The 21,976-nt window shown below is 50.2% G+C and overlaps 1 long non-coding RNA gene across 2 annotated transcripts; it reads left to right on the top strand.

Moving 5' to 3' along the window:
- The first annotated feature begins 1,002 nt into the window (after nucleotides 1-1,002).
- On the top strand, nucleotides 1,003-10,351 carry LOC141570523 (uncharacterized). Of its 2 annotated transcripts, XR_012494585.2 has the most exons (4): nucleotides 1,003-1,084; nucleotides 2,044-2,259; nucleotides 8,541-8,817; nucleotides 9,433-10,351. It is a non-coding gene; the product is annotated as an uncharacterized LOC141570523 (long non-coding RNA). The 2 variants fall into 2 exon arrangements; XR_012494584.2 differs by lacking the exons at nucleotides 8,541-8,817; nucleotides 9,433-10,351 and adding an exon at nucleotides 2,986-4,700.
- Nucleotides 10,352-21,976: the final 11,625 nt, after the last annotated feature.

Here is a 21,976-nt window from a genome sequence, read left to right on the forward strand (position 1 = left end):
CCCAAAGCATTCCCATGGCAGTTCATTGTCTGGCTGGGTGGCCGATGATGCTGGTGAAAAGGAATAGACTCTCAAGAGCCAGGAAGTTAAGCAGTTTGGGTAAGATAGTGTCTAGTTAGGCAGCTGCTGCCGGCCATCCTAAAATCAGGCAGTGAGATGGGCTACCATTAGCTTGAGGTCTACAGTGCAGTCCCAGAAGATATGATGGGGAAGACCCTGAGGGGAAAGGCTTCAGTTAATGCTGCAGCACTGCTGCAATCAGCAGAGCTTGGTGGCAGTTGTTCTGACAGCTGCTCGGGGCTTCAGTTGCCTGAAAAGCCATTGCTCCTGCCTGCCCTGTCTGACCAACTTGTATGTATGTAAAGGCTCTTCGCTGGTCTCCGAGGTCCCGTCTCCACCTGAATCCTCAGGCAGACACCATCTTTGGAAGGGACAGGAACCTCCTAGGAGACTCTTGCCCCATTGTCTGCCTCTAAACAGCCATTATACCCTGCTTAGAGTAGTCAAGATCAATTGGCAAATTCCTAAATTAAGGTTCTGTTTACTCTGTTGTTCCACAGACTTGTTTTGAGCAAGTTGCTATGCTTTAATTAAAAAGACGAGAGCTCATGAGTAAGTGAAAATATTTTCGACTCTTCACAAATATGTTTGAATTTTGTTTCTTGCATTTCACAGTGGGAGTGGGGTTGGGGGTCAGGCTGTTCATCACTTTCATCTGGATGACCACTAAACATTTTTTCTGTAACCTAACAGCTGGCTCTTCTGTAGAGCAGAATTATAAAGGGAACCCTAAGTCAAGAATTGGTTCCTTGTGCTTCTCTGCAGACTTTTTTTTGCATTCAGGTGTCATTAGGACACATTCCTCATTTACCTTTCCAGCCAGAGGATTCCTAAATGTTTCATAATAGCACCACAGCTGGAATGCAGCTGCTTCAGGGTGGAGCAAAAATAACTCCTTATGGGTCAGCGGGGTGAGGGAGGGCAGGGAATCTTGGAAGGTTGGGAAAGTCCTTCTTTCTAAAGCCAGAGCTCAGGAATGAGTGGGGCCTCTGGTGTGAAAACTTTCCAGATGGGGGAAGGAAGGGTAAGTTTTTGCCCTCTGAGTGGATACCAAAAAATCGCTTTGGGGAGGTCAACTATTTTGAAATTGCCTTTATAACAAACAGCACAAATGTTTAAATTGACCTGGAAAACCCTTCCTTTTTCCTTTCCCTACAATCCAAGTCTGTTCCTTTGAACATTAACCAATAGGAGTGTCTGCCCAAGCTTCTCTTCTCCCCCATCTCATTATCATCATCATCATCATCATCATCTTTGGTTTGGCAAACTTTTGGAAGGTTTCCCAGGCTGGAGCTATCGAATGTTTTCAGGAAAATGTATAAGGAGTGTCTGTGTTTTGAGTTTCTCTCGAGGGGGCTGAACATGTTTTTCAGAGAGACTGAGCTAAGAGCAGCCAGGTCTTGTGCAAGAGTGCAGCCAAGCAAAAGGGCAGACGGTGCCGGAAAGATCTGTGTGCATCCAAAAGCACTGAAACGAAGGTGTGGTTTAGTTGGCCTGCCTGCTCTCGACCTCTTTCAGCCTTTTATTAGTGCAGCTGCCTGGATGTCGGTCTCTGAGTGGAAGCATCCGTCTCCAGAAGATACGCTGAGAACAGCTGGGGGCCAGGGTTTTAACTTTATTCTCAAGTTAGCAGCACTTGTAATTTCTGTCTCAAGAACGCTCCAAAATTTAGATGGAGAAGTGCGGGGAGTCAGTATTCACCCAGCAAGCAGACGCCCCACCCAGGCATGGAATGTAATGGGTAAAAGGTGTCCGGGGGATGTGGCTGCCAAGGGTGCTGCCAACCCCCAACCCATGCCAGCACAGCTCCACTTGGGCCCAGAAACACACACACAGCTGCATGCACACATGTATCAGAAACATCTGGACATAACCAGAAAGCACATACATGAGGCCTCAGGGCAATGGGCACTCACACGACCCCTCACTGATGGACGTGGTTCTCAGCAGCCAGAGTTTTTCTGGAAATATGTTCTTATTCAGGTTGATTCATGGGAGAAGAAGGAAGAAATAGTTCCAGTGGAAGGCCGCCCTGAATGAGAACAGAGCTGCTGCAGCCACTCTACGGTGGGAACGTCTGCTTCCTCCCAGGTCAGTCCCCTGTGACCATGAGGACACAAGACCTCAAGAGAGGAAGGAACAAGCCGGGACCTGCAGTGCTGGAAATGAGAGGACACAGCTCCTGGCTCTCCTCACCCCGTGAGTTTGAAAACTATTTACTGGTAACACTGGAACTGGCCATGTTTCCTGCAGGAAAATCTTTTTTATTTTCCGTCCACGGGACACAGTGACTCCAAAAGGTATCTCCCCCACAGCAGGTTGGAAAAGTGCCTAACAGCCCAGACTTTGGAATATTAATAGCAACAATGACAAACACAGCTAACATTCATCAGACACCTCTTCTATGTCTGGCATGGTGCTAAGTATTTTAATGCAGTCTCTCTTCTAATCCATACCTAATGAAGGGGGTTCAGTTATTATCCCCATTTTATAGATGAAGAAACAGAAGCTCAGAGAGGTTAAGTAACTTGTCCAAGGATACACAGCTAGTAAGTGGTGCCCACAGTTAGAACTCAGGGTTTCCTTACTTAGAGTCCTTATCAGACAGACCTGGGTTCAACTCCTGAGTCTGTTATGTGTGACTCTGACCTGTGCCAATCTCAAGGCTTCCTGATCTGTTTTCATACGGTAAACATATCACATATTGGCAATTTCATATAATTTAGCCTACACCTTCCTTACAAGATTCGTGTAAGAATTAAATAAGATAATGCATGTAGAGTACTTCGCAGAGTGCCTAGAATTAGCAAGCACTCAGTCGATGCTAGCTTTTAATAGCAATCTCAGAGTCAGTGTGTTTGTTCGGTATGGATACATTAGTCAAGTTATTCGTATTCTTTGTGGGTCTTCTCGAACCTTTCGCAGGTCCTGCTCATCCCTGAAGAGACCCATCAGTCCCAAGTTGGCCACACTGCTGATGTCAGGAGACCACCTTCCTAGCCTTCCTTCTTGATGACTTCTCTTAACTTGTTCTGAAATCCACACGTCGAGAGCACACATCAGTCCGAGCCACTGATTTCTCCCTTCTACGTTGCCCACTCCCTTTCACTTGGGTTCCTAAGGGGCCTCAAGTTTTCAAAATCATTCAAATCTGATCACTTTACTGTCCTACTTAAAGATCTTCCAGATGCCTAACAGAATCAAGACAAACTCCTTTGCTTGGACACAAGGCCCCTGGGAAACTGCCTCCAACCTCTCTTTCTGCCTCTTCCTGCCCCTCAATTACTTTCTGACCACATTAAATCCCTCTTTGTTTCTCGGACGCCGCATGAATTTTCAAGTCCATGCCCTTCCAGGGCTCTTTTCTCTGCCTAAAAACTTTTTTCTCTCTCTTCTTCTTTGAGCAAACTTCTATGCATCTTTCAAAACCCAACTCAGTTTTCACCTTTCCTATGAAACTGATCGCCAGCATTTCCAGCTCTGTTATCCCATGGCAATCTGCATATATCACAGAGTTGTAGTTATCTGTGAACACAACTCCCCCACTGGTGACTTGTTGAAGTTCAAGGCTAGGGCTTACCTTCTATCCCCAAAGTCACCTAGAAGGGCCTAAATAAATGTTAGTCAAATGAATGTACCCGAATGTAAATTCTTTTCCCCCCTTTCTTCTGCCTCCCCACCCCCACTCCGGTTCAAGCCATTGTTTCTCAGTCTAGTTGTGTAGGACACAGCTCCCTGGCCCATGCTGGTATTATGAGCCTTGCGCTCCCCCAGACTGAGGCAGTGGGTCACCAGTCGTCGGTAGGCCACTCACAGCAGCTCACGGCAGCTCTCGCCGGCTGCCGGCTGCTCACGGCTGCTCACGCTGGCTGCCGGCCACTCACGCTGGCCACTGGCCACTCATGGCAGCACACAGTAGCCCAGGCAGCACAGCAGCCGGCGGCAGATTACGCCAACCTCTGGCTGCTCACAGCAGCCCAGTTCCAGGGAAAGCTGTTGTACACAATCTTAGCTGTAGAGGGTGCAGCTCACTGGCCCATAGGGGAATCGAACCGGCGACCTCAACAAGGTTGGGAGCACAATGCTCCAACCACCTGAGCCACCAGGCCAGGCCCTCGAATGTAAATTCTTATAACATAATTTTATTGCCAGTAAAACAGTGTATGAGTGTATGTGTATATTATTTATACCCATCCTTGTTCCAACAAGAATTTGAGGTACATGTGGATATAAGAATCTTTCTTACTCATAAGCAGATAGGGAATAATGCTTGGTACATCATATAGTAAAAGAGCCAGGGCTTTGGAGTCAAACAGTTCTAGGTTCAAATCCTAACTTGGCCTCTGACTGTTACTTTAAGTCATTACTTCGTCTCTCTTAGCCTGAGTTTTCCCATCTGTGTAATGAAGATAACAATTACCTGTGTGGCAGACATTGTTGATTGCCATCCAATAGTCAGTACTGCTTTCTTCCTTAGTGCCCTGAATTTCTTCTCAGAAGTCTTCCTACTCCTCCATGTGCCTGGTGTGGGGGAAGGAGGGGTCCTGATCAGTCTACACTAAGCTTGGTATCCCAGGTTCTGCTTGTCAGCGATTCATTTTGGGATAGATCTGTGACTCAGTTCTGGTCAATGAGATGTAGGGAGGAATCTTTTTGACAGGTGTATGGAGATTTGTTCTAGGAAATATTCTTTTGCTCTTAAAACATGAGAGAAACAATTGTCCTGCAGCCAGATGTTATGTCTGGAGTGATGGCTGGGGCTACAGCAGCCATTTTGCTGTGATGAAGACATCTCGTCAGAGAACCACGCCAACACGCTAACCATAATAGGATAGAAATATGTGGCCAGAAGCTGGGTCCTAGTAGCCGAATTCAGCAGCTGGATTATCCTGCCTTGGAGCCACCCACCTCTGGACTATTTTTTGAGATAATCATCTCTTCATTGTTCAATGAGGGACCACTGGCTCAAGCCAACGGAGCTGATGTTGCTGTTACTTGCAGCCAAAAGCATCCTAACAGATCAGCTTCGCAAGGTTGTAGTGATGGCTAAATAAAATAAAGTTTGCACAGTTCCTAACACAGTACCTGGCACATAGCAGGTTCTTAAAAGTTAAAGACTTTCCTGCTGAGACAGTCTGAGGTGACTACATGCATGACTGTGAGGAGTGACCCAAAGTATGTGGCAAATAGTAATAAAGTAGGATTTAAAGCAGTTCAGAGGTAAGTGGGTGCTGGAATGACAACGAAATGACAATGACAATGAAATTCAAACATTGTGCTAGTAAGTGTCTGATGGAACTTCTTGGGGCTGTAACAATGGTTCTCCTTTGTTCTTCTCGGGCCCTTTCTTAGCCCGGTCAGAGTAAAACACTGCGTGACACAGGCTTTTCTAATTGTGGGCAGCCACACTTGTACCATCGGGGTGGTCCCTGGTTACCCTGGGGCATGGAAGCCCTGCTACAGGATGAAGGCTAGAGTGTAATTTGTAGCTCCAGGAGGAGCCAAGATTTGGAAGCAGAACTAACATACCCACACAACATAAAACAGGGCCTGCAACTGACAAAAAAGCACAAAGCCTCCCCTCCCAGATGAGCCCCGCAGACATCTGCAGCTTGGGAAGGCCTGTATTTGGGGGCCCTGGGCCCTGGCAGCCTGCCTGGCTTTTGGCCTGTTGACCAGGCCACCGAGTTTTCTTCCATGCCAGCCCCATGGCCTTTCTGAACCTTGTTCCAGGATAGCTCAGCCACACCAGTGTCTGCCAGACTCTTGTCCGCCCAGCATGTGGGCGGCCCTGGCAGCAGGGGTTGGGGCAGGGTTTGTGCAAGGACATTGTGCCCCCCCCCCCCCCCCCCCACCGCAGGGTTTTGAGAGAGGCAGTCTCACTTCCAGGGCAAGCCAGAAGGGAACCTGGAGGAGGTGAGGAGCAGAAGCTGCAGACTCAAGGCAGGCTTAGCCCCTTTACAAAGACCCTCGTCACCTTAGAAGCCAGTTCCAGGTCCCCTTTTCCTCATGCCTGCCTTCTGGCTGTCTACTTCCTGCATGCCCCTCCCCTGCCCAGCCAAGTTCAGCACCGACATTCAATTCTGTCCACTAAACATTCTAGAAAATACTCTCTGCAAGATGCCATATTACTGCTAGCAACTGGGGGGTGCAATGCAAACAAGATTAGAATAGAAAAGACCTCAAAATGGTTTTTAAATTTCTCTCAGCCTCAGAACTTAACTCCCCACTTTCTCCCCAAATCCTACGTATTTAAGAAAGAGAAAACATGAGACTGCTGCCTCCATTGAATCCAGGGCAGGGACAGGGCCCTGTGTGCTCTGGCCAGAGATAGACTCTGTGGATAGATTCAGAAAAGCCATTTTCTACACCAGAGGGGAAACTAAGGCCCAGAGAAGTGAAGTGACCTCCCTGAAACACACTGCAAGTTAGTGGCCCAGCCACATTCAAATTCAGGTGTATGAGCACCTGGCCCGGTGTATGGCCCTACCCCTTGGCATTTGTATTAAAGATCAGCTGGGGAATTGAGGCAAACCAACCCATAATAGAATACATGTGCTGTAGGCTAATTAAAGAGAGCAAATGGTTCTAACACAGGTTGAGAAAGGCTGGAAGAGGGGCATGAAGCTGGGCCCAGAACAGAATGGGAAGGATTTACCGTGGACTCTGGCTGAGGTGTGGTGGGGAGTTGGGTGGTGGGAAGGAAGCAATTCCAGGCCGTGGAGAACATCAGCTAAAGCCTAAGGAATGACTGGCAGCTCAGAGTCCTGGGTTCTAGCCCTAGTTCTGCCACTACACGCTAAGCGACTTTGGGCCAGTGACCTCTGCCGTCTGGGTTTATTTCCTTGCACGTAAAATGGCAGAGGTAATGGGCTAGCTGGTTCTACTGTGGCATGCTGTGATGCCTTCTCCCCTCCCATGGAGTTGGCCCTCACCTCCCTACCACCACCACTGGCACCCTCTAGGACACTTTCCAGTATGTGCCAGGTGGCTGGAATTGACACCAGGAGGAAGTGTCCCTGCGTGCCCCATGAAAGCAGCACAGAGTTGGCAGGCTCAAGGGGCCTGCCCAGAGCTTTGGGGAACAGTGACAAAACACGAGGAGTCAGGAACCTGGACAGAGCTGGGGCAGGAACCATTCCTCTTCTGAGAAGGGTTTTTCCCAATCCAGCCCTCTCTAGAGGCGAGGCCTCAGCCAGGTGCCCCCTGCCCATGTCCACTACCAGGGAGCAGAAAGGGAGGTCTTGAGGGTAGGGGTGACAAACCATTTAGCCCCAAATCTCAGTATTCTCATTTTTTTTAATGAGGTAAAAACACTACCTTAGTATTCTCAATTGTAAAATTGATCATTTTATCGCCCCAGATGAAATGAGACTGTGCTTGTCAAGTGCCTAGCACAGGGGTGTCAAAACTGCAGTCGCAATCCATTGTTAATTGGCCTGCAGCAAATTCCAAAAATATATTTAGTTTACTTACATAAACCAGGTGAGGCAATATGTACTTCACCTCGAGTGAGTGGCCCGGCTGTTTGTGTATTTTACCGCATATGGCCCTTGGTGAAAAATGTTGAAAAAAGTTTAGACACCCCTGGCCTAGCATGTGCCTGGTGTAGAAACCACTCAGTACATATTAGATCACATGCATTGCCAGAGGGGCTGCCTTTTGGGGGAGACCGCACAATTGGAAGGCTCCTGACATTAAACAGGCTGGTTGAAGTAAGGCCCCTGTATATCTAACACGCACTCAATCACAGGAGGGGAGAACGGTGAAGGGCGCTGGCAGAGGCTGGTGAGAAGCCCCTCAGAAACAATGTCTGCGTGCCCCCTGCTGGCTGGGAGCAAAGGTGCTGGCCTGCCGGTTTTGCGGGGGGGGGGGGGGGGGGCTGGGGTGATGAAGGGGGATCCTTGTTTAGCACAACCTGCTGCTGCCTGGTACATTGACCCAATATTCACGGAGCGCCCACGAGGTGTCACTCACCTGACAACGTGCTAGGATGTGGGAGGGATGCAAAATGAGTGACATGTAAGTTAGGTTTTTGGAGCCAATTAATTTGGGAGTCAACCAGTCATTGGCTCAAGCTCAGAGACCAGCCCAGAAACCATCTGAGTCCGATACAGCAGTGAGAAAAGTTCCTTGTATCTTAGGCTTGTAGGAGGTGGAGTGATCTTGGATAGGGTACGTAATGCCTCTGAGCTTCAGTCTCCTGGTCTGTAACAGGGAAGTCTTCTCTACCCCATCTCTCCAAACCACAGGGTAGCGATCCTAAATGTTGACCTCAAGGACGCTGTCACTTGGGAAAAGTTGAAAGTCACCACCGGCTGTCATGTTTTCTCCAGGGACACCTGATCTCTTTGAACCTGGGCTGTCACTTGCTTGGTTCATTTGGAAGGGAGCCTGTTGTGGAGCATGACAGGGTCCCCCAGGTTCTCCCACCTACCAGGTACCCCAGGAAACCCCAGCTCTGGTCCCTTCTATTCCAGGGTAATAATGGAGCCCTCACCTCTAATGAGAGGCCATTGAAGTGGATGCAGGAGGATCGTGCACACAGAAAGAGCTCCTTAGCCGGTGCTGGGATGGTCTACAACGTGAGTCCCCACACTGCGTGTTCCAGTTCTCCTTGAATTGATTGAATTGCTTAGCCTTATCGTGTCAGGGGACACTGGTGTTTGTTCTGAGCAACATGGGAGCCATCACGGGTTTTGAGCAGACTAAATGACATCATCTGTCCTGCATTTGAAGAGGATCATTCTGTCGGAGGTAAGGGTGGGAGAGTGGGGGAACAGGACTATTGGAGGGATGCGGGCAAAGGGTGGTAGTGGCCGGGTTAGTGAGACGGGACCTATGTACTTCTGGATATACTTCGAAGGTAGGGCAGGTGGGGTGAGTCAGATGAGAAAACAACCGTTTTGATTTCTATACATATTTCTTCTTCATATTTTGTTATGAGTGCCTAAGGTATGTAGGCAGAAGGACTAGTGTCCACACACAGAAACACGCTGGACACAGCAACAAATTACAGTGTCCACTGCAAGGCCTCACCCCTAAGGCAAGGACCCTTACTCTACAGGGGGAGTCGTGACAATATTACTTCCGTCATAGACACTTGTGAGGACAATATGTGCAAAGTACTTAGCAAACTCTTTCGACTTGATCAAGAGGAGCTATTTTTACTAATGAAGTACGGTCAAGGGTCCCCCACACCCTTTTCCCAACCAATACAGGTAATTCCAGCTCCCTTCTGAAAGTTCAGAAATTAGCACTTGACTTGTTAGCAGGACATGACAAAGCTCTATTTAGAGAAAGGCGGTGGGGAGAGGTTAATCAGGGTAGGCTTCCTGGAGGAGGAATTTGACTGACTTCCTCTCTTTTCAGGTGAGGACACCAAGGCTCAGTGACATTAAATAACTTGCCTGAGCTGACAAAGCTAGAAACTGGAAGAGAAGGGCTCGTGTCCATGCTTGTCTGGCTCAGAAGCCACTTCTTTTAGCCAGGGTGCTGCCATGGTGACAGGCCATTCCTGTTAGAGGAGAATGATGGCCATTCATGTGAACACCTGGGACAAGATGATGTGAATGGCCATCACTCAGCCAGGGTGGAGCATGAGTATGGGAACCTTGGGACTGCCTCACGAAGAATCACATTCTCGGTGTGAACAGACGTGGTGTGCCAGGCCCTGTGCCCAGGGTTTTAGATGCATGATTCATGTAACCTTCATTTTGCAGATTAGGAAACTGAGCCCTGACAAGGTTACCCATCTCACCTGTGAGTGTCAGAACTGAGACAAGAACCCAAATGTCCCAGTTACTATTGTTGCGCAAGAGTGAAGTTGAAAAGTTAGTGGCTTAAAACAACCATTTATTTTTTCTCGTGATTCCGTGAATCAGGAATGTGGGCAGGGCTCAACTGGTTGGCTCTTCTGCTCCACATGGTGTTAGCTGGGGTCATTTACTCAGCTGCATTCAGCTGGTGGCTGGACTGGGAGGGAAGGGGCAAGAAGGCTTCATTCACATGCCTGGCACCCCAGTGTTGCTCTACATAGCCTCTCCACGTGGCCAGCATGGCAGCTTCAGGATAGTTGGATTTCTTATATGGCAGCTGGCCTCCGATGGAATAATAGCAAACGCTACCAGGTTCTTCAGGACTACTTGTGGAGCTGGCACAGGGTTACTTCTACAACATTCTAGTGGTCAGAGCAAGTCAGAAGGTGAGGCCAGATTCAGGAGGAGGGGAAACAGCTTTTTCCTCTTGATGGCCACGGCAGCATGCTTACACGGGGAGGGGCAGTGCCTGTGGCCACTGCCTACCACCCCCGGCCTCCTCACTGCCAGCCTTTCTCCTCGGCCCTGGGCCTCATCCCAGGAAGCTCACATTTCCAGGGACCCACTAAAGCTGGCCAGGCCCCCACCTCAAGGGGCGCACCTATGTTTTATCTTACTGACCCCATTGCCCAGTGACTTCTGCATTCTTTGTGCCTGGCTTCTCAAGAATTTGTCTTGTTTTTCTTGAGGGCAGGCACTAGATTTGCCGACTTGGGGCCGCATCACTTGAGTTAGCCTGAGCATGTCTCATTCTTAGGAACCTAAAAGAACCTACCACATGACTCACAGGCACTCAGCCACCTGAACAAGACTGTATCAGATTCATCTTCGCAGGCCCGGTACCAGCACTGGACTTTTCTTGGAAGAAGAGATCTGTACACAGCGCTTACTGGCACCTGCGTTCACATGCGTGGGCCTTGAAGAAAGAGAGAGTCTTACCTGTCCAGGACCAGCCTCGTCATAGTCACCTGGGAAGGTGTTTAGGCACACAGCTCCCCCACACCTCCTGACTGAGAACTTGCATTTCCACAAATACCCAGGTGATTCTCATGCATGCTGAGGTCTGAGACAACGGCGGTGGAGGTCCCCAAGGTAAAGAGAACAGGAACAGGCTGGGAAGACAGACTCCAGTTGAGCCCACCTAGGATGATAAGGCGTCGGTCTCAACCTTAGCTGCTGGTTAAAATCACCAGCAGTGTTTAAAAAAAAATAAAAAATCCTGATGTCTAGTGTGTGGCTAGATCAACTAAGTCTAGGGCCCTGGGGGTCAGGTTCAGGCATCAGATTTTCTAAAAGCTCCTCGGGTAATTTTAACGTGCAGCCAGGAATGAGAGCCACTGGTTTAGGGTTTTGGTTCTGAAAATGCGGTCTGTGGTCCATCAGCAACCCATCACTCGGGGCATTTATTCAATATGCAGAGTCTTGGGCCCCACACCTGGTTGAGTCTAAATCTCCTGGGGTGGGGCCCAGCAATCCACATGTTAACGTCTCTCTAGGTGATTTAAATGTGCACTGAAGTTAGAGACCATTGATTTAGGGCGCTGAAGAAGCAACAGCAATGGCAATGCTGTTTTTAAATACCGCAAATAACAATGTGCAAAACATAGAAAATATAGGGAAGTAAAAGTAGGGAACTAAAAATTCTCCATAGTCCTACTGCCTAGAGCCTGTTGGAGGCCCCCCTCAGCACCCACTCTGGAGAAGCTGCCTCAGGGGCAGGGGTCGGCTGTGATCTGGGCTCTGTGCTGCTGGCAGGGTGGGGCCTGTCATCTGGCCGGGACAGAATTATTGCCTCAAATTACATGGTTGATTATCAATTACTTGTGTCTGTGTGAGAGCATGTGTGCGTGTGTGCATAAGTGTCTTTGCAAATCATTAAGGGTCGTAATTCTGGATTATCGTTGATTAACGAGAGGGAGACCTGGTACCTCCAACAGTCGGCATGGCAGCCCTGCAATTATGTCCCAGCTGATCAGTAATTGGCGCATCACAAGATGATTTCTTTCTCTCTCTCGGCAGCCTCCTCCCAGCCTCTCCTGCTGGCTCTGCAATCAGCGCCGTTGCTCATTCTGTTCCAGCCCAGGTTGAGTTCAGAGGCCTGCTTTCTGGCAAGGGGATACTGTAGGGCTGGCTTTGAAGACCACCACCCAAATGGGGCAGTGATGGCGGTGTGGGGGGTGGTGGCAGAGGCACCGTGGTGGGGTTGCGGAGCTGGCATGAACTCTAGCTTGGTGCCGCCTGTGATAGTCTTACCGTCATTCTTCCCAGCAAGCTCAGGAGCCATTCTTCAATCTCCCCGCCCCTCCCCCACTGCATGGATGGGGAAACTGAGACCCAGAGAAGGAAAGTGGCAAAATAGAAAAAAAAATTCAAAAACAGTAATATAGAACAGCATGACAACGTGAATCCAACCCCACAGAGCCAAGGAAGGAGCTAAGATATAGAAGGAGTCCCTCCCACCATCGCTCCCATCCTCGGGAGGCTGTTAAGGTCACCACTGGTAGTCTCAGTTTCCCTGAGCAATACAGCTTTTGTGTTCCAGAGATGACAACTAGTATGCAAGCTCCCGGGTCGGGCGAGAGTGCACTGACGGATGTGCGGCGTCCATTCAAAGCAGCAGCATCACCACCTGGATTAGGGCCACGGCCTAACTGCTCCTCCCACTTCCACAGTGGGCCCCCAATACCTATCCCGCTAGAGACAGAGGGATCTTTATAATGCCCTCTCTTATTCTCCCTCCACCCCATCAAACTCCCCGTTGCCTGCAGGATAAATTCCAGGTCCCCAGTCTCCTTTCTCGCGCCACCCCACCTGCCCGCTCTGCCCCAGTGCAGACCCCTCTCGTCCTTTGCCCAGTCTGCTCCCTCTCCTGGAACCCCAACCCCCTCCTCCCATCTTCTTTCACCGTAGGGGGGCAATGATGCTAGTGCTCATTCTGGGGCTCCATTCCCGAGAAAGGGGTCTGTCCTCACTGCGGACCAGTAGTTACAGAAGCACAAACTCTAAGGACGGTTTTACAGGGCTGTGAGAAAATGGAGAAGGCAGAGCTGCTCTGGAAACCTTCCACCTGAAAGACTCCCGTGCCTGCAGAGCCACCAGGCAGTTTGTTTCTGAGCCTTGCAGCTGTCTTGGCCATTTTCATTTTTATCTGCTGAGGGTGGTCAGCAGGTCATGGCAAGCAGGAGATGCAATGCTAATGGCTCCGGCTCCACGTGGCGACCATTCAGGAAAGAGCTGCAATGTTCTCTCTGCCACATTAATCAGAAAAACACATCGAGAGCTGTTGTGTGGAGACAGCTTTCCTCCCAGTACCTGCCCTGCATACTAATCACATCCTGGCAGTGAGTCAGCTCCGTGCCAGGCGGACGGTGAGGGAGGGCCAGAAACCCCAGCTCCATGCATGTGGGGAGCAGTCAGAGGGGCAGGAGCCATGCCCCCACCCTCCAAACACATACTGCCCATGACCATCATTGAGGCCCAGGCAGGTAGGGATGGCAAATTCTGAAAGAGGCATCCAAATGCAGACCCTAGACTGCTTTCTTGGATCTAGGTCTTCCCCAAGTTGTCCAGAAGGACCTCTCTAGAAGCTGATCCCTGGACAGAGTCTGGTTAAAGCAAGAGCGGCCTCACTGCCAGTCCCTCTGATAACAATAAGACATAACCTTAGATAATGCTTAACATGCGGCAGGAATACCTGTAAGCAGTCTAGATATATTACTCATTTAATCCTCACACAACCCTATGAACTGGGTACTATTATTCCCATTGTGCAGATGAACAAGGTGACACAGAGAGGTTAAGTAACAAATGCAAGGTCACACAGCTAGTAACAACCAGCCGGGTTTGAACCCCAGCAGCCATGCTCTGAACCATACCCCTCCACTGCCTCATTGCTCTGCAAGAGCTCAGTCGCCTGAGTCAGTAGTAACCATGGAAAACTTGAGTGTCCTTTGCATGTATTCATTCATTCATTCACTCACGCACTCATGCATTCATACAGTAACTATTTGCTGAGCACCTACTATGTACAAGGCACTGTACTAGGCACCAGAGAGACACTGGGAACACAAACACACACAGGCTTAAAAGGGAGACTGGCATCAATTTAGTATTTTTACAAACTTATAGGAATTGCACAATGTGATGTGCCATGAAAGAGTAGAAGTACTGGGCCCCATGGAGGCCTATGGGAGAGTGGGGACTCATCTCTTCTGGGAGGTCAAGGAAGGCTTCCTGAGGAAGTGACAGATGAGGGAATAGCTTCTATCAGTGGTTCTCAGAGTGTGGGCCCTGGGCTAGCATCACCAGGGAACTTGTTAGAAATGCAAATTCTTGGGCCTCACCCCAGACCTACCGAATCAGGAAGACTGGACGTGAGGCCGAGACATCTGTTTAAACAAACTTTCTGGGGGTTTCTGACCATGCTCATGTTTGAGAACCACTGGATTATGCAAACGCCCAGAGGTGAGCAGGAGCAGGCTGGAAGGAGGCCTGAGGTGGTGTGGGGGTGGGGCGGGAACAGAGTAGCCCGAGATGAGCTGGACGGGGCTTTGGTTACGCTGGCCTTGTAGGCACCCTAAGCACTCAGTCCTGCATCATTGACGCCCGTCACCAGGATGCCCAGCTAGAGGGCTCTTCTGCCCCAGGGAACCTCAAGGAGTAGCAGGTCACCTGGGTGCCCAGGCTGGCTGAGCTGAGAGCACAGGAGTGGCTACATCAGATGGCTTCTAGAAGCTCCTGGTCACCTGATCTTGCCGACGTTTCCAGGAAGCACGGATCAGATCCTGTTGCTGGGGAAGTGCCTTAGTCCTCAACACCAAGAAAGGAACTTATGAGGAAAGCTCCTCCTTATCCTCAAGAGACATTGGGAACCCTGAGAGCAAAGAAGACTGCATTGTGGAGCCGAGGGTCACTAGATGTGGTTTCTACCTTCCTCAGGAAGCAACCCTGAGCACAGGCATACGTAAAACACCTTGGGCAGCAGAGGGTGGCTATTACCCTCTAAGCAGAAAGCCCGTGGGGTGCCGACACCATGAGCAGCTGAAGTCAGGTTCACTGCAGGACTGGAGAAGTTCCCTAGCTAAGCCTGGATGAGCCGGATGTGGTCGCATTTGCTTCCCCAAGACATGAGCCCAGAACCAGGACATCTGACAATTAGGTTTGCGAACTTGTTGCAACAATGTTGCTAATCTTTTTTGATATCAGAGGAATTACTCATTATGAATTTGCACCAACTGGACAGTTAACCAAGTTTACTATTTGGAAGTGCTGAAAAGGCTGCGTGAAAAAGTTAGACGACCTGAACTTTTCACCAACAATTCATGGCTCTTGCATCACAACAACGCACCAGCTCACACCGCACTGTCTGTGGGGGAGTTTTTAGCCAGTAAACAAATAACTGTATTGAAACACCCTCCCTACTCACCTGATCTGGCCCCCAGTGACTTCTTTCTTTACCCAAAGATAAAGGAAATATTGAAAGGAAGACATTTTGATGACATTCAGGATATCAAGGGTAATACAATGACAGCTCTGATGGCCATTCCAGAAAGTTTCTAAATTGCTTTGAAGGGGGGACTAGGCGCTGGCATCAGTGCATAGCTTCCCAAGGGGAGCACTTTGAAGGTGACCAGAGTGATATTGAGCAATGAGGTATGTAGCACTTTTTCTATGAAGAGTTTGCGAATGTAATTGTCAGACGTCATAAATCAAAGTTGGTGATGACTGAACAGCTCCCCACCAGTCTCAGAGTCAAGTGGCATTTACGGGGTCCCTACTATGTGCTAGACACTATACAAGGCCCTTTTACGTCTGTTACCTCTCAGTTAGAGCTCTCAGGTTTTCAGAGCCGTCCCCCCATTATTCTGTCCACAAATATATATTGATCGTTTGTTCCGGCGTGGGCATCAGGACACAGTGGTGAGGAGGACACATGCCATCTCATCCTCAGGGAAGCCTAGTGGGGAAGACAAATAAATACAAATGTTTCAGAAAAGGAGCCATCGGGTGCTTTTAGGGCCAATTCTGAGGATTCTTTGTGTTATTTTTTATTAAGACACACTTGGTCTCTTTAAGGGTCCCTTGCAGGGAGAAAGAAACCAAGAGAAGACACCATCTGCTAGAGATGGTCACACTGGCTTTGCCCACAGTTACTATTAAATATCATTGTAGGACCTGGCGGTGGTTGAGCTCCTCGGTACCCCAGGCCCTTTGCATCTCCCGAAGGATGGGCTGGCCAGTGTTCACCACCTCCCTCTTCCCCAGTTGCCCCACCTCTCCATGGGGCTTTTTCACAAGATGCTCGGGGGAATTCCTGCATCTGTTGAGAGAAGAGACACCCACCTGTCTTCCCTCCCGGTGTGGGGTCCTGTAAACCTGACAATGAGTATTGGACGCCACAGGATCTTGGGAAAGGTGGGGAGTAAAAAAAATAGAGCATTTTAAAACATGTCCCTGTTATTTCCCGTCTTGGTCTCCCCCACCTCCCAGCTGTCATATGAACTTGTTCTTCCCTTATAGGGCTCTGAGAAAAGCACCATCTGGCACTTTCATCAGGCCCCTGGGCTCATTTCCATCCAGCCCACTCTGATTTCCTCCCAGCCGTGGGTCTGCAGAGTGACCCAACCTTCGTGAGGCCTGTGGAGGAAGAGAGAGACAGCAGCAGCAGTGAAGACGTGCTGATCGCCAACCGCCAGCTGGGAGGTGTTTGCTTCTGTATGTGTGGTGCTGCTGGCAACTGCCATCATCACCCCCATTTTTCAGAGGGAGAAACTGACATACAGAGATGTTCAGAGACATTCTTAACGTCGTCGATTGGCTGTTGATGGCAGACTTCGGATCTAAGCCATATGAAGCATCAGACTTTGCTGATCGCCTATCACGGAAAACCGAATCTTGGCTAAAAGATATTGGCAGGAGGGGGTAAGAGTTGAGAAGACGGGAGTCTCACCTGTCTGGCCAGGGGAGGTGGATGCCAGAGACAAGGCCGATAAATCCATGAGGAGGGGCAAGGCCTGACCGAGCCTGCCTCCCACCGAGCAGGGTCTGAGTTCAGTAAGTGAAACCAGCCTGAGCCAGGGAAGCACCAGAGGCCTGGAAGGCCAGGAGGACCCCTGGAAACAGCTCCCTGGAAACAGCTCCCTGGGAGCAGCCCGCTGGGAGAGCCGGTCAGGGAGAGGCTGGCAGCCCTCAGGAGACCCTGGTTTCCCCCTCGGGTTCCTTGCCCAGCTTAGGTCCTTACTGTCCACCCCTCCATCATGATTTTCTCTGCTCTCCAGGTGTGAGTGACAAGCACACCCTCTCCGAAGCCCACTGAGCATTAAGGTTGCACTGGGGGTGGTGGGAGTGAGCTGCCCTTTGGAGCAGAGGGACTTGAGCACAAATCTTGACTCTATGTTTGCTGTTTGGCTGTGTGGCGCCCATGTCTCTGAGCCTTATCTACGGGGTGGCACAGTTAAGAGGTATGCATGAGCTAAGTGTCAAGAACCCAGGTAGGCTCTTGGCACAGAAGAGGTGTGTGGCCCAGATGTCCTGTCCCCATTCCCTGTTCTTCCTTCTAGAACAAGGAAGGAGGAAGAAAAGGCCCCCAGGGCAGTTGGGGCAGGGCCTCCAGGAGGCCAGGCAGACACCCAGGTCTCCAGGACGGAAGGGCTCCTTTCTCAGAGCAGAGCCCCCGAAGGCCACAGCCCCTGCCCTGGCCCCCTGGGACGAAGTGGGCAGTGCCAGGCCAGGCAGAGTGGAAGGGCCCTGGCTTGGCACAGGGGATAGTTGTGTCCTGACTCCCTTAGCAGCAAGTAGCTTAGATCCGGAGGCCAGTGTGGGGGCTGTGGCCTCGCCTCACAGATTTAAGGTTCCCCAACACCCTGGTGGGGCCTGAGGCAGGAGGCAAAGCTGTTTCTTCCCCCTTCCACCATCCCCTAGGATGCAGGGATCAGCTGGCAGTGGCAGTGGGGAGGTCCCCCTAGAAAGAGCCCTTGTTGGGCTCTTCCCCACGTCTCCCCTGCTGCAGACTCTCATAGGAGGGGCTTTGCTCCCCTGCAGGCTGTCTCTACAGTGTCTCCTGAACAGCAAGTCCCCCACAGCATGGGGCTCGGCTCAGAAGTCCAGGATGGATGTCAGGCTGCTCTCGGTCCCCTCTGAGGTCACACAGGCCTTTTGCTTTGGGTCCATGTAATGTCCAGCTCTCCTATGCTGGGTTTTTCCTCTGAGAGACAAAACTAAGGGAACTGGGAGGGACCCACTGGCCCAAGAAGTACAGTAAGAAATGGGAATTTGGAGATGGCTGTGGTGGGTGAGGGAGTTGGCAAGAAGCACAGAGGAAAGGAGGGCCGTTTCCTTTTTTTTTTTAACACTAGTTTTTGTTTTTTTTTTCCTCCATAAAAAGATAATGTGAACATAGCGGTAAAGAGAGAAAAAGTGAAAAGTTCCTTTTATTCCCATCTCTGACCCATATCACTGTTTTCCTAGCAGTAACTTGTATTAGTAGTTGGCTGTGTATCATATATCATCCCAGAATTTTTCTGGGTGCACACGCGCGCACACACACACACACCCCTATGTGTATGATGCTGGGATCTTTGTTTTTCTCTGCTTTTACACAAATGAGATTATGCTGACTACCTTGCTCTGCAACTTTTCCCCTTACAGTGTATATCCTGGACATTTTCTCACATCAGCATATAGGAGCATCCTTGTTTATTTATTTACTTATTTATTTAACTTCTGCATAATATTGCATGTGTGGATGTGACAGCTGATTCAACCGCTCTGCTTCCACTCTCGCCCTCACTCAGGGTCCCCATTACCCATCCAATTCTGGGAAACATGGGTCAAAAGGCTTCTAGGATAAATAATGCCTCTGCATGGTTCCAGGGGTGACGCCCACATTCAGAAGGTGGCAGTCCCCTTCCCCCACAGACAGGTAAGGCATCCCCAAGTCTTCTCTGTGCAAACAATTCTGCAACCAGCATCCTGTCCCGGGCCTCCTGATGTACATGTGAGAGTTGTTCTCTAGGCATTGATGCCTCAAGGTGGAGCAGGTGGGCAAAAGTGCATGCATCCTATATTCAGTAGACCCTGCCATGGTGTGGGAGGATGGCTTGCGGCCTTCTACACCCCGCTCGGCTGCAGCAGTCCCCCTCGCACATATCCATCAAGTGGCTGTTGGCTGGGCCAGCTGCTTCCAGGAAATCAATTGCAAAGACTGGCGATTGTCAGTGGCTTGCACGCTGGAGGCCATCCAGGGAGTAGATTAAATTGTAGGAGAAAATTGTACTGGGCTCAAGACCGCTCGTAATGGAGACCCCTTGGTGACCCTTCTGGAGAAGTTAAAAGAACATAGGCAGATATATTCTCACTCTCCATCACCCACAACCAGTCCACCTGCCAGAACACAGCCCTCTGCCCTTGGAGAAGCTGTTCCTCATTAGCAGACACGGTGGGAAGGGGGAGGCCTGGTCCAGGGCCCCGGCTGCTGGTATGCAGGCAGGGAGGCCAGTGGGGGCACCTGTTTCCTGGAGTGTGGACCCAGTTGACCGTCAGGCCCTTAGCTACTCAAGGTCATGGAGCCCTCTTTCTCCTCTTCGCCCCCTTCTGCTGCCCACTGTAGAGGCAGTCTGGCAGGGACGCAGCAACCCTCACCGACCCCTCTCCACCTGCTCCCCCCAGCCAGCAGTTTTTTCAGCTGCGTACAACCATTTCTCCTCCCCCTGCACAAACACAGGCGCAGGCACCTCTGCCTCAGGTCTTATTATCTAGCTTGAGACGCTTGTCCCACACCCGTAAGAGAAGGGGGGGGTCTCTTTGAGGGCAGCGTGCAGGTGTGGACAGGTGCAGTGTGGACAAATCCAGCATGTTCTTTAACCAGGAGGGTGGCTGGAGCCTTTACCTCATTTCAAAGGCAGCTAGGCTTATGTAAGTTCTCACCCTCCAACCATCCCCCAGCCCCCATTCTTTCTTCTCTAGATCCCAGCCACCCCCACCCCACCGGGCCCTGCACAGAAAACCCAGCCATAGCTATGAATTGGGGAAACACATGTTCATTTTCTACACACAGCTGTCTCCTAGCTCTCCGGGCCGACTTACCTGATGACGATAAAAATAACTCCAGCCACCACCGATTGGGCACTCATAGTGCAGTGTACCAAGTGCTTTACATATATTATCTGACTTAATTTCCACAGACTTTATGAGGTAGGTACTACTGTGATTTCTAGGTGGCGAAATGAAGGCTCAGAGAGGTTAAGTGACTTGCTCCAGGTCACACCGCTGTAAGTGCCGTAGCCAGGACTGGAAGCCAGTTCCCGTCAGACTCAGAGCTTGTAAGCATAACCATTGTGCTTCCCCAGTTCTCACTTCACTCCATTCCTTCTTCTGGGTTGTCCCAAAGACCAAGAGGAACTGGCCAATTTCCTAGGGCTGCCTCCCTGGGCTGGGTAGGGCTACCTCTTCTGGTTCCTGGAGCTATGCGGGTTCCTGGCAAGGAAACACCTTCACATCTACTCCCTGCTCTTTTCCAGATTCTCTGACTCTCTTTAGCAGATCCAGCACCCCTCCAGGCCAGCAAGACCTGACAGACCACCCTGCCTGCGGGGGAACTCTTGTAACAGTCACTCACTCTGGTTGCTGGGGGCCAGCCAGGCTGGCCTGGGCAGCTCAGCCTGAGGATTGTGGGACCTCTCTGGGCAGTACCTCCCCACCTGGGCCCAGGTGTGGGCTAGTTTCGTTTCTTCTGGGCTGCCAAGGTCTGCAGGCTGGAAGGTGGGAGAGGGAGGCAGCCCCCCATTCTAGGAAGCTTGCTGCCCTCGTGTGGCCTGGTGCCATGACTGCGGCAATTCCCTCTTCCCTCCCTCTTGCTGCTGCTGCTGCCAGGCCTGGGCTCTACAGGGCAGGAGGGAAGAGAAGAGAAAGCTAGAAGTGAGAAGAAGAGAGAAATGAGAAATACAGGAAGTGGGGTGGGTATGGTGGGGAAGGACAGAGCCTTCTTGAGTACCTGGAGAAGAGCAACAACAACAATCATAACAAAACCAATAATTTAAAGGTAGCTACCATGTAGAACATTTATAACTAATAAATTCTCTCATTTAATCCTTACATTTACATCAACGTGATTAGTAGCTATTATTAGTTTTACAGATGATAATCCAAGGCTTGGTCATTTGTTCCAATGTCCCAGCTGGTGGGTGACAGCCAGAATCGTATTTGACCCCAGAACACTAACCACTCCACGGCCTCAGCCTCCCAGCTGCTGCTCCTCACCATTCAAGGACATACAGAGGATGGCAGGCCAGGGGGCACCTGCACCCCCCTTCCATGTGGCTTTGCCCTCTGTTCATCGCCCCCTCACTGGCGATGTACCCGGCTGGTGGAAGTCATCACAAGTCTGTTGAGATGGCGTGTCCTTATTTGTGCCTTGCTCGGCTCCAAACGTCCCAGACTGCCCCAGGACCCTCGCCCACCTTCAAGCCCAGAGCAGGTGCCCACGTCATTTTTGCTGCTGAGGGGAAGGAGGCAGAAAGACCGAGAAAGTCCCAACCACCAGATAACACCACAGAGCCAATAGCATCCATGGAGGGGAAGTATACTTATCTGTTAGCCTGAAAATATGTCCTAGCATATTGTTCGGTTTAAAAAGAAAGCAAGTTTTAAAGCTATGTACAGTAAAACATTGTATCGATGAAACAAAAGTATTGTCTATGTGTCTAAGTATAGAAAAAGGGGATTGGCCAAGATGTTAATAGATGATCCTTGTCTATTTTTTTTTTTTTTTGGCTTAACTGTTTTCTATTTTTTCAATAAACATTGATTATTCATATGATTTTAAAAAGCAACAAAAATAAACCAATCCCAGGCTGATTGCACCTCTCCCAGTCTTCGTCCCTACTCCCAACAGCTCTCAGAAAGTAAAAGAACATCACAGTTCCATATCCCTGGGCCTTCCCTTCTCCTCCCATCATTTCCACATCTCGTGTTAAGTGGTGCATGTGTGTGTGGGGAGAGGCGTCCTACCTGCTCCAGGAAGCCTTCCCCTGACTCATGGGAGGCGAAGGCTGCACCCTTGGGCTTTTGCTTGCTGACCTGCCTCTGTCCAAATGCACAGT

This window comes from Rhinolophus sinicus, chromosome 3 (assembly GCF_057876585.1).
Source record: "Rhinolophus sinicus isolate RSI-liver-muscle chromosome 3, RSI-T2T, whole genome shotgun sequence".
Classification (NCBI taxonomy): Eukaryota; Metazoa; Chordata; class Mammalia; order Chiroptera; family Rhinolophidae; genus Rhinolophus; species Rhinolophus sinicus.